Source organism: Meles meles, chromosome 7 (genome assembly GCF_922984935.1).
Source record: "Meles meles chromosome 7, mMelMel3.1 paternal haplotype, whole genome shotgun sequence".
NCBI classification, from domain to species: Eukaryota; Metazoa; Chordata; class Mammalia; order Carnivora; family Mustelidae; genus Meles; species Meles meles.
Genome location: NC_060072.1, coordinates 93,360,907 through 93,371,839, shown reverse-complemented (window position 1 = coordinate 93,371,839; position 10,933 = coordinate 93,360,907). Strand labels below are relative to the sequence as shown.

Sequence of the window (10,933 nt, the reverse complement as noted above, 5' to 3'; positions counted from 1 at the left end):
CTGTGTGTGATGCAAAAACAATGAACACTGTTTTGCTGAAAATAACAAATAAAAAAATGTTAAAAAAAAAGAATAACTTGACTGAATTACACATTTTGGCTACTGATGAAACATTTGAGAGAATGTATGAAGAGCCGTGAAAGAAGGTATTAATATATATAGAAACGTTTTTGTGAGCATTACTGTAAAGTAGTACTTAAAGGCCAGTTTTCTAGGATCAGTGAATATAGGCTTAAAACAACTCTACCAAGAGATGATCCAATATCACAGACCTGGGGGAAGTATACTATACTATTTCTGTAAAATATTAATGAAAATCAATGGACTGTATTCATTTACCAACTTCACCTAATGTTTATCAATATTACCAACATGGATGTTATTCACTCATTCATTCATTCATTTATTCATTCATTAATTCAGCAGGCTTTGGGGAGAGAAAAAACCTCAGTGTTTAACAAGGTGCATAAGATTCCTCAAGCCTGAAGCCACCCCAAGGATGTACTCATGCAGAGTATGAAGGATATCTCTAAGCATTTAGCCCATCTTTTTATTTCTGAACGCAGATCCATATTTCCTCTGGAAGAACATGATTTAGTTTCAACTTAAATTATTTTCCACTCATTTGGTTAAAATCAAGAACCCCTTCTAAGAACCCCTGAGGCATATACTTTGAGCTATTCAAAATGAACGTTAGCAGTAATACTTCGTGTTTGTTAAATAAAATGGCCACAAAGTACTTTCACGTTTCATTTTGAAAATATCACTGTTCCTTTCTTTATTTACTCATCAATAATCAAATAAAAAAGGAAAAATACATAAACTCATAACAAGATATTGGTATAAATATCCTATTAATTTCTTATGACACTCTAAGGTAAATTGCTATTACAGAAAGTTTATTGGCTCTGCAGTTAGAGAAACATGGGCTAAAAATTCAAATGGGCTGTTTAATGGATTTGTGACTTTAGATAGTACTTAATTTCCCTAAGCATCTGTTTTCTTGGTTTACTATGGATGTAAAATTTAAAGGGCATTTTGGGAATTAATTGAAATAATGTAAATGAAAGTGCTGTATAAACCATGTGGCACTAAATACACTTTAAGAATAGCTGGTTTATTTATCTTCTTTTAGCTGGAATTGTTTTCCAACTTTGGGCAGAATATTCATAGTAACTGTGATTGTGCAAAAGCATTATTTATTCAAATGAAATATTAAGGACTTTTATATTCTATCTCACTAACTTTTATGACACCCTGATTGAACTTTCTTTGTTCCCAAACGAAGCACTAGGGTACTGTGGTTTTGTACCTTAGATATATTTGTGTAGCTAACAAGTGTTCAATATATCAGAGACTACCTAAAATTAAAGGCTGTTCTCTTAAAGAAAGTACTACATAACCTATACTCAATTAGAAACACAGACAAAGAGATGATAATTTCTTCCTTTTATTTGAGAATGAATAAATTATATAATAAGGCAAAATATACTAACATCTCTTTACATTTTTAAAAATAAGTCCAGTTGAAAATGAAATTCCAATATATCCTATTTAATCTGACTGAAAGTTGAGCTAATAAGTAATGAAGCAAAGACATAGTTTGGGAGACTCCATTGCCTTCTACATGTCCGACTTACCTCTGATTTTCATACAGGCTCACTAACACGCAGAATGGACAGAACATAAAAAATACTAGCAGTTGCCATTGTTGCAATCCAGGGAAACCAGCATTCCTGAACACATTTCCTCTTAGTGTACCTCTTTGCTTTCTATTGTTAATGTTTTTGTCCTAAATTTCCTATTATTTCTTGAGTATAGAGAGTGAGACAGGAGCAAATGTATGACAGAGAAAAAATATGAGAAAGTATTTTAAAACTTTCTGATGTGGTTTCTACACAGATCTTATGTAGCATGAGTTACATAATGTTTCATCTGTTCTCTCTGCCAATGGCTCACAGGGAATAATTCAGTGAATCAAAATTGCCAGAACAGGACTGTACACAAAACACTAAGGAATATAAAACATAATACACATTAGAATTGAGATTTGACAAAGAAACTTGGGGGACAGTGTCCAATGAGACAGAAAAAGTAACAATGAACAAACAACCATTCTAAATGTGATTTGTTTCTCTTGAGAAACATACTGAAAGAAATTATTTTTCAGACAGAGATTACAAAAAAAGTATCTCAATTCATACTTCAGAACGCTACCAAAAGTGCCTTTACACCATGACATTTAAAAAAAAAAAAAACAGTAATCTACCACATTGTACTAAGTCATTCATTGCCTCTCTTAAATGTTTTTAAAAATATTTTATTTATTCAATAGACAGAGATCACAAGCAGGCAGAGAGGCAGGGAGAGAGAGAAGGGGAAGCAGGCTCCCTGCCGAACAGAGAGCCAGATGCGGGGCTCGATCCCCAGACCCTGAAATCATGACCTGAGCCAAAGGCAGAGGCTTAACCCACTGAGCCACCTAGGTTCCCCACCCCTATTAACTTTAATCTGCCTTCCAAGAAGAATTTTTGCCACTCTAATACTGCTAGTGCTTTATACTTTTCTCCCTTCGCACTCTGTTGTTCACTAGCAGGGTCAGTTGAGGAGTTTCTTGTTTTGATTGATTAATGTTCCAGTGTATATTGGCACCTTCCTTGACCAGACCATGATAATATAATCATCCCCAAATGATATGATGTGAGTGTAAAACACCAATTAAATTGTGCCTGTCTTTAGTAAAAGGTAAGCAATGTATGCAGGTCCACAAGAATTTGCAAAATGTAAAATAGAACAAGCATAAGTTTTTAATCATTTTGTTTTGTTTCATTTTCAAATCAGGTTATTATACCGGCTGTTATAGCTCAAGACCTGGGGCGAAAAACTCAACCTTTCAATTTACATATTTGTGAAAAAGAGATAATCACTCTAATTCGCCATATAGCTTTGTAAACTAAATACGGTATGATTGAGGACATTCCTAGTTGAGTATATGGCATAGAATAAATGCTCTCTACAAAAGAGAGATTATTATTTGTGAAATTCTTATTAGAAATCCAGGTGGCATGAGTGTAATGTTGACTGCCTAAATACTCATTTATCTCATATTTTTAAATATAATACAGATAAACAAGGAGAGTGTATAAAATAAGACATAACATATACCTTAAGTATAACTACAAAATAGAAGATATATGATCTTCAAATAACTTATAAGCAGTAAAGTAAATGCTCAAGCCTATACATGAAGGGAGAAATTGAACAAACACTGCAGATATTATGTAAAAAAATATAGTTGTTGCAGATAATATATTTCTTTTTTTATAACTTTAAGAAAGAAACTGCAATATCAGTAACAAAATAATATTTTAGAGTAAGTTGATTGAACTGTTTGCTCCTTTAGCTATTACCATATACAATATTTGTATTATTCATAATAACAAGCAATAGTAGGTATGATGTTTTTTTAAGATTTTATTTATTTATTTGTCAGAGAGAGAGAGAGAGAGTACAGGCAGACAGAGGCAGAGAGAGAAGCCGGCTCCCCGCCGAGCAAGGAGCCCGATGTGGGACTGGATCCCAGGACGCTGGATCATGACCTGAGCTGAAGGCAGCTGCCCAACCAACTGAGCCACCCAGGCATCCCAAAATTAGGTATGTTTTATAGCCACTGCCTTTCTGTATAGAATTGTAACTCAATAAGGAAATGGAACCTACAGAGGGTTTCAAAGAAAGACATAACGTAGTTACTTTTGGTTTAAAAGAAAAATTAAAGTGCTTTGCCGTACAAGTATCTGTGAGATGGATATTGGAGGATACTATAGAAGTTGAAATTTTATTTGTCCTTTATTGGATCTTCACAATGACATCTATTCATGTTAATATATACTTTCATTTGTTTCTAGAAAAGAGGACTTTATGCAACAAGTTTTTGAAAGCTTGTTTTACTTGCTGATTCCTCAGGGTATAAATAAAAAGATTCAACATGGGGGCAATTGAGGTGTTGAGAATAGCTACTCCTTTGGTCAGTGATGATCTTTCTCTTGCTGAAGGCTTGACATACATGAATATACAGCTCCCATAAGAGATGGAAATGACAATCAAGTGAGAGGAGCACGTGGAGAAAGCCCTTTTTCCTCTGACTAGCAGTTGGGAGTCTCAGGATGGTGCTAAGAATGCACAGGTAGGAGAGAATCACTGATGCCAAAGTGAAGAGCAGAGTGACAAAAGCAAAGTAAAAGCCAGTCATCTCTAAAAGCCATGTCTCTGAGCATGAGAGTTGTAAGATGGGGAAATAGTCACAAGAGAAATGATCAATACATTGGAAGCACAGAAATCTAGCTGGAGGATGAGCATGAGTGGTGGGAAAATGGTAAGAAATCCTCCTAGCCAGGACCCAAAGACAAGCAGGATGCAGATTTTTTTGCTCACGATGGTGGTGTAATGAAGAGGCTTGCAGATGGCAACGTAACGATCAAATGACATGGCAGTGAGAAGAACAAATTCAGCAACACCCATGAAGATGAAGAAAAATAGTTGAGCTAAACAATTGTTATAGGAAATGGTCTTGATATTCGTAATGATTGCCCCCAAATATTTGGGGATAGAGACACTGGTGAATGTCATTTCTAGGAAGGAGAAATTCTGCAGGAAGTACTATATAGGAGACTTGAGATGACAGTCTATCAAGGTGAGGATGATGATGGTTAGGTTTCCAGTGACACTTAATACATAAGCCATAAATAAAAAGATAAAGATTACAACCTGATGCTGTGGGTCATCTGAGATGCCCAAGAGAATGAACTCTGTAATCATTGTATGGTTTCTTATGCTGCCTTTTATTTTCTTTAAGCAAAATCTACTGTTGGGAAACAAGACAAAAAGAAAGAGTATGTGAATAGTAAAGGAATTGAAGATTTAAAAATTTTTATGTTTGTATTAGTATCTCCAGTGAAATGAAGCAATGGAACTTTTTTCCCTGTGTGCAGTTTTGCAATATCCACTCAGTCTGTTAAAGCATATATATTTTACACATCCTCTCTTGAAAAGGAAAACCATATTCATAGGTTTATATTAAAAATCCCCTCATGAGTGACTTTACATAACACCTGTACCTATAAGCAAATTGTCTATTTATGAACATATTTCTTAATTTTTATTTCTTAATTTTTATTTTATTTTAATTCCAGTGTTGGTAACACACACTGTTATATTCAATTCACTTGTACAATATAGTGATTCAACAATTGCATACATCACCCAGTGCTCATCAGGACCTGTGCACTCCTTCTTGATCCCCATCCTCTATTTCTCCCTTTCCCCTTCCCATCTCCCCTCTGGTAATCATCAGTTTGTTCTCTATAGTTAAGAGTGTCTTCATTCCATAAAGGAAGAAAAACATCCAATGGGAAGAAAGAGAGTCTCTCCAACAAATGGTGGTGTAAACTGGTCAGCTACATGCAGAAGAATGAAAATACACCACTCTCTTACACCATCCACAAAACTAAACTTGAAATGAATTAAAGATCTAAATGTGAGGCCTGAAAGCATAAAAATCCTAGAAGAGGGCACAGGCAGTAATCTCTCTGAAATTGGCCACAGTAACATTTTTCTAGATATGTCTCCAGAGGCAAAGGAAATTCGTTCCTGCAGTACTCATTATCACATCTGTAATTTTGATATTGAAGCACTGTTTTTCAGTTTCCAAGATTGTGTGTTCTTAGGACTGAAATACCTAATTCTGAGTTTTAACTTTGATGCCACTTACAAACTTCATCTTCTGATTTGGAAGCTGATGTCTCTGTTATAATTCCTGAGCTTAATAAGAACATGATTATTGTTATTCTTAACATATATACTTTTTAAATGGACCAGAAGAAATAAATGTATTTCCTGTCTTAGATATATGAGACTAGAATTGCCTTGGTTGCAAATGAGAGTTAAATTCTTTATTTGTGTGAAAGAAAACAGAAGCCAGAAATATCATTTAATACATGGAAGAAGCCATATAAATAACATAGCTTTTACAACATAGTGATCCATTCATATCATCTTCATGTTCTTTATTTAAATTAACAATTGACTTCCTTTTTTTTTTTTTTTTCATTTTAAACTAGGTTCACTTTGTTTTGTTACTCTCCAAATTTGAGGACAAGAGAGTTAATAAGGGGATTCTTTGATCACAAAATATCTCATTGTCTTCCTTCCAGAAGAGTAAATAAGTAGAATTAATAAAATTCTCTGTAAAATTTACTTTACAGAAACTATAAATTATTAAATGTAATCAGTATAGGGAACATGGGTGGCTCAGTCATTTATACATCTGCCTTCGGCTTAGGCCATGCTCCCAGGGTCCTAGGATCTAGGCTGGCATCAGACTCCCTGCTCAGTTAGGAACCTATTTCTCCTTCTACCTACAGCTCCCTCTGCTTGTGCTCTCCCTCTCTGTCAAATAAATAAATATAATCCTTAAAAAAATGTAATCTATATTTTGGCTAACTGAACATAATAAGAAAATTTTAAAAATTATTAAAAAATGAAGCTAATTTTGTTTCAATTAAAAAAGAAAGTTGGGGCACCTGGGTGGCTCAGTGGGTTAAGCCGCTGCCTTCAGCTCAGGTCATGATCTCGGGGTCCTGGGATCGAGTCCCACATAGGGCTCTCTGCTCAGCAGGGAGCCTGCTTCCCTCTCTCTCTCTCTCTGCCTGCCTATCTACTTGTGATCTGTCTCTGTCAAATAAATGTTTAAAAAAAAAAGTTAACCAAAATAACTAAGTTTTTTTTTAGTAAATTCAGTGAATTTGGTTTTGGAGAAATGTCCAATGCAGAAAACTGTAAAGTCTTTTTATAATTAAAAAAAAAAAATCTTTTTTTAAAATTTCTTTTTAGCATAACAAAATTCATTGTTTATGCACCACACCTAGTGCTCCACTCAACAAGTGCTCTCCACCACCTGGCTCCCCCAACCTCCCACCCCCCACCCCTTCAAAACCCTCAGATTGTTTTTCAGAGTCCATAGTCTCTCATGGTTCATCTCCCCTTCCAATTTCCCTCAACTCCCTTCTCCTCTCTATCTCCCCATGTCCTCCACGCTATTTGTTATGTTCCACAAATAAGTGAAACCATATGATACTTGACTCTCTCTGCTTGACTTATTTCACTCAGCATAATCTCTTCGAGTCCCATCCATGTTGCTAAAAAAGTTGGGTATTCTTCCTTTCTGATAGAGGCATAACACTCCATCGTGTATATGGACCACATCTTCCTTATCCAAGGCATTTTGGTTCTTTCCACAGTTTGGCGACCGTGGCCATTGCTGCTATAAACACTGGGGTACAGATGGCCTTTCTTTTCACTACATCTGTATCTTTGGGGTAAATGCCCAGTAGTGCAATTGCAGGGTCATAGGGAAGCTCTATTTTTAATTTCTTAAGGAATCTCCACACTGTTCTCCAAAGTGGCTGCACCAACTTGCATTCCCACCAAGAATGTAAGAGGGTTCCCCTTTCTTCACATCCTCTCCAACACACGTTGTTTCCTGTCTTGCTAATTTTGGCCATTCTAACTGGTGTAAGGTGGTATCTCAATGTGGTTTTAATTTGAATTTCCCTGATGGCTAGTGATGATGAACATTTTTTCATGTGTCTGATAGCCATTTCTATGTCTTCATTGGACAAGTGTCTGTTCATATCTTCTGCCCATTTTTTGACATGATTATCTGTTTTGTGTGTGTTGAGTTTGAGGAGTTATTTGTAGATCCTGGATATCATCCTTTTGTCTATACTGTCATTTGCAAATATCTTCTCCCATTCTGTGGGTTGCCTCTTTGTTTTGTTGATTGCTTCCTTTGTCTTGCAGAAGCTTTTTGTGTTTTTTTTTAACAATGAACTTGGTAATTGAGACATTTTCACTTCAAAGCCCTATTTTCCCTTTAAAGTTAGTAACAAAAATACACAACAAGAATAAATAAATAAAATAATGTGCTTATTCATTCTACTTTTTATAGGTGGAGGTGTATCAATTAATAAAGTCTGGCTGCTACTTTTGGAGAAGGGTCCACTACTGTATAACTCAGCCCTGTATTTAATCAGTCCCAAAGGAATTAATAATAAACTATCTCCTGAATGTAGACTGAGGAAAAATAAGTACAGACAAAGGGAAACTAGTCTGATTGTGTTGCTGGTAAGTACACTTTTGCTTTTATATCACTGCATTGCTAGCTTTCTAGGAAGATGCATGTCATGGTATCACTATACTTCTTGAGTTTATCTCTTTTTGCAACTTTTCCTTTCTTCACTCTGGTCTCTCAGGGATTTATACAATGACCAGAGAAGGTAAGATTGTTTAGCATTTTGATAGTATTCAGTCAATCTTCATCTTATCCAGGGAGCTGTGAAATATTTTACCTTCCAGTCATAGGGTTTTACCCCCTGGAAATCTCTTAAAGAACTCACAGGCTTACAATAGTACTTCTTGGAGTTCAGTTCAGAACAATGTTTATGGTAATATGGAAAGATAAAGGTGATAAAAAGAAATTCCTTTGATTAGAGCACAGGCTATAGAAAACTTGTGTGCAATCAAGCCTGCATTTTCTCAGTGTGAGAGGCTTTTACATGACAGAGGCAAGGGTAAACTCATGACAAAAACCTCCTGAAGTAGATTATGAGTGCACTGCCTCTCACATTTTAATTAAATTAAGAAAATCTGGGGTTATATTTATGATTTGAATCATTATACATAACAAAAGGTAAGTATGTTCCAAACTTGTCAGTGAATGTGCTTACCTCTGATTCCAGAGGTTATTTTGTTGAAATAAATTGCAGGGATCCCCAAGTTATCACATTAGTATATTTATAATTACTAATTTTATTATTTAATACTTCAGTCATTTTTCAAATATGGTAGCAATCTCTGTCTTTTTATCTGACAGATTTGCTGGTGTCTTATAACAAAAGTGTGTTTATTCCTAAAGGAAGAAATGTTGATTGTCAGGAAAAAATTAAAAGAAAAAAAGAGACACAATATATGCTTGACACTTATCCTCTACAGGAAGAAAATAATACAGCAGATATTATTAAGAACTTATAGCATAGATAAAATATTGGTTTCTAAGAATAAAGACAGAACATGATGGATAAAAGTCATATAAGATTACATTTTTATGGGCAGAAGATATGAACTTTAATGCTAAAGTAAAGAGCAGAGTGACAAAAGCAAAGTAAAACCATGCATCTCTAAAAGCCATGTCTCTGAGCATGAGAGCTGTAAGATGGGGAAATAGTCACAAGAGAAATGATTAATTACATTGGAAGCACAGAGATCTAGTTGGAGGACAAATGGTGGTCCATATACACTATGGAGTTTTATGCCTCTATGATAAGGAAGAATACCCTACTTTTTTTTTTAAGATTTTATTTATTTGACAGACAGACCAGACAGAGATCACAAGTAGGCAGAGAGGCAGGCAGAGAGAGAGAGAGAGAGAGCGAAGCAGACTCCCCACTGAGCAGAGAGCACAATGCAGGGCTCTATCCCAGGACCCTGAGATCATGACCTGAGCCGAAGGCAGAGGCTTAACCCACTGAGCCACCCAGGTGCCTCGGATACCCAACTTTTGTAGCAACATGGACAGGACTCGAAGAGATTATGCTGAGTGAAATAAGTCAACAGAGAGAGTCAAGTATCATATGGTTTCACTTTATTTGTGGAGCATAACAAAGAACATGGAGGACATGGGGAGATGGAGAGGAGAAGGGAGTTGAGGGAAATTGGAAGGCGAGGTGAACCATGAAAGACTATGGACTCTGAAAAACAACCTGAGGGTCTTGAAGGGGCTGGGGGGTTGGAGGTTGGGGGAACAAGGTGGTGGGTATTAGAGAGGAAACATATTGCATGGAGCACTGGTTGTGGAGCAAAAACAATGAATACTGTTATGCTGAAAAGAAATAAAACAAAAAAAATACAAAACCAAAACCCAAAAACCAAACCCAAAAATCATTTTCAGACTTTAGTGTTAGGCTATTACCCACCTTCTTCAAAAAACCATTCAGGATTAGATCCTCTGCCAGATCTAAAAGCCTCCTTTATCTTGTCAACTCTCAGCCCCAACCTGCTTACTATATCCACAATCCATGGGACCAGTTCTGGATCTCATTATTCCCTTGAAAATGTCTGCTCTGTGCTCAACAAACTTACCTATTCTTTCTTTTTTGTTATTAATTAAAAAAAAAAAATGAGTATAGCTGACTTACACTGTTATGTTAGTTTCAGGTACACACTTAGTGATTTGACAAGTTTATACATTATGCTATGTTCATCAAAAGTCTAGCTACCATCTGTCCCCTTACACTGGTATTACAGTATCATTGATTGTATTCCTTCTGTCATGTGTTTTACTCCCATGCTTACTTATTTCATAACCAAAAGCCTGTATCTCCCTCTCCCCTTCACCCATTTTACCCAACCCCCAACCCACCTCTCCTCTGACAACTATCAGTTTGTTCTCCATATTTACATGTTTGGTTCTGCTTTTTGTTGTTTGTTTATTTGTTTGTCTATTTAAAAAATTTTATTTATTTATTTGAGAGAGAGAGTGAGAGAGAGCATGAGCAGGGGCAGGGGAGAGGGAGAAGCAAACTCCCCACTCAACAGGGAGTCCCATGTGGGCCTCCATCCTAGTTCTTCAGATTATGACCTGAGCTGAAGACAGACACTTAACTGACTGAACCATCCAGGTGTCCTGTTTATTCATTTTTTTAAAAAAGTAGACACTATGAGGAGAATCATATGGTGCTTGTCTTTCTCAGTGTGAGCTATTTCACTTATGATAATATTTTCCACATCCATCCATGTTATTTCTAATGCAGGATCTCACCCTTTTTTATGGCTGTGTATTATTCCATTGTAGATATGTGTGTGTGTGTATATATATATA

General features: G+C 35.9%; 1 pseudogene; it reads right to left on the bottom strand.

Moving 5' to 3' along the window:
* Positions 1 to 3,891: 3,891 nt before the first annotated feature.
* On the bottom strand, positions 3,892 to 5,301 carry LOC123946420 (annotated as a pseudogene).
* Between the last annotated feature and the right edge of the window lie 5,632 nt (positions 5,302 to 10,933).